This window comes from Micromys minutus (genome assembly GCF_963924665.1).
Source record: "Micromys minutus genome assembly, chromosome: 30".
Classification (NCBI taxonomy): Eukaryota; Metazoa; Chordata; class Mammalia; order Rodentia; family Muridae; genus Micromys; species Micromys minutus.
The window spans coordinates 28699776-28702351 of record NC_137965.1 but is presented as its reverse complement, the minus strand read 5'-3'; positions in this window follow the sequence as shown (position 1 = coordinate 28702351).

Here is a 2576-nt window from a genome sequence, read left to right as displayed (position 1 = left end):
ATCCAGGACACAATGAGAACACCAATCCTAAGGATAATAAGAATAGAAGAGGAGGAAGAATATCAACTAAGAGGTACAGTAAATATCTTCAACAAAATCGTAGAAGAAAACTTCCCTACCCTCAAGAATGAGATGAACATGAGCATAAAAAAAAGCCTTCAGAACTCCAAATAGGTTGGACCAGAAAAGAAATTCCTCCCAACACATAAGAGTCAAAACACCAAGTGTCCAAAGCAAAGGAAGAATATGAAAAGCTGTAAGGGAAAAAGGTCATGTAACATGTAAATGCAGACCAATCAGAATCACACCTGATTTCTCAACAGAGACTATGAAAGCTAGAAGATCCTGAACAGACATTGTGCAGACCCAAAGAGAGCACAAGTGCGAGCTCAAGCTGCTATACCCAGCAAAACTATCAATCACCATAGATGGCGAGACAAAGATATTACAAGACAATACTAAATTCACACAATATATGACATCAAACCCATCACTACAATGAATTATAGGTGGAAAACACAATACAATGAGGGGAACCACCTTATAGTAAAAACAAGAAAACTTCTCTGCAAGAAAATAAAAAGAAGAAAGACACATATGCACAATTCAAACTACCAAAGCAACAATAGCAGGAAATGGCAACAACTATTCATTGTTATCTATTAACATAAATGGACTCAATTTCCCAAGAAAAAGATATAAGCTTTCAGACTAGATACATAAAAAATACACAGCATTTTGCTGCATACAGAAAACACATCTCAGAGACAAAACAGACACTATCTCAGAATAAAAGGTTTGGAAAAAACCTTCCAAGCAAATGGCCCCAAGAATCAAGATGGCTTGGCCATTCTAATATCGAATAAAGTAGATTTTCAACCAAAAGTTATCAAAAAAGATAACAAGGACACTTTTTACTCATTACAGGGGAAATCTGTCAGGAGGTACTCTCAGTCCTTAACATATATGCTCCAAATAAAAAAGCACCCACATTCATAAAAGAAACCCTACTAAATCTCAAAAAATACATTTTACCCCACACAATATTTGTGAGAAATTTTAATACCCCACTCTAACAAATGGACTGATCATGGAAATAGAAACTGAACAAGGACACTGTAAAACTAGCAGAAACTATGAACTAACTGGAATTAATAGATATCTACAGAACATATGATCCTAAAACAAAGGAATACACCTTTTTCTCAGCACCTCATGGCACCTTGAAAATTGACCAAATAAGTGGACACAGAATAAGCCTCAATCGATACAAGAAGATCAAACTACTCCCATGCATCCTTTCAGATTAACATGGTCTAAGGCTGGTTTTAATAACAACAAAGACAACAAAAAGCCCATATACACAGGGAAACTAAACAATACTCTATTATAAAGATTTTCAAGAATTCAATGAAAATGAAAACACAACATACCCAAACCTATTAGATGCAATGAAAACAGTACTGAGAGGAAAACTCATAGCTCTGAATGCTTCCAAAAAAAAAAAAAAAAAAAAAAAAAAAAAATGGAGACAACGAACAGTAGCAACCTGATAGCACAGTTGAAAGCTCTACACAAAAGGAAACAAATACACCCAAGGGAAGTAGAGGGCAAAAAAATAATCAAACTTAGGGCAGAAATAGACCAAATAGAAACAAAAAGAACCATTGAAAGAATCAATAAAACCAAGAGCTGTTTCTCTGAGAAATTTAATAAGATTGATAAACCAATACCCTGACAATTTGGAGGACAAAAAGAGAGTATCCAAATTAACAAAATCAGAAAGGAACTTGGAGAAATAATGACTAAAACTGAGGAAATTCTAGAAAACATCAGATCCAACTACAAAAACCTAAATACAAAAAAGCTGAAATCTCTGGAGTAAATTGATGAATTCCTAGACAGATACAAGATACTAAAATTGAACAAGGACCAGGTAAGCCATCTACATAATCCCATAACACCTAAAGAAATATAAGTAGTCATCAAAAGCCTCCAAACCAAAAAAAAAAAAAAAAAAAAAGAAAAAAACAAAAGAAAGAAAGAAAAGGGATACAAACTGGAAAGGAAGATGTAAAAACATCAGTATTTGCAAATGACATGATTGTGTACTTAAGCAACCCCTCAAATTCCACCAGAGAACTCCTACAGTTGATAAACAAGTTCAGCAAAGTTGCAGAATATAAAATTAACTCAAACAAATCAGTAGCCTTCCTATATTCGAAGGACAAATATGTGGAGATATAAATTGGGAAAAGATACCCTTCACAATAGTAACAAAATCAATGAAATACCTTGGTGTGACTCTAACTCAGCAAGTGAAGGACCTGTATGAAAAGAACCTCTAAACCTCTAAAGAAGGAAATTGAAGAAGATCTCAGAAAATGGAAAAGTTTTTCATACTCATGGATTGGAAGGATGAAAATTTAAAAAAAAAAAAAAACATTTTACTGAAAGTAGTCTACAGATTCAATGAAATACCCATCAAAATTCCAACCCAGTTTTTCATTGAGTTGGAAAGAGCAATGTGCAATATCATCAGGAATAACAAAATACCTAAATAGCGAAATCCATGC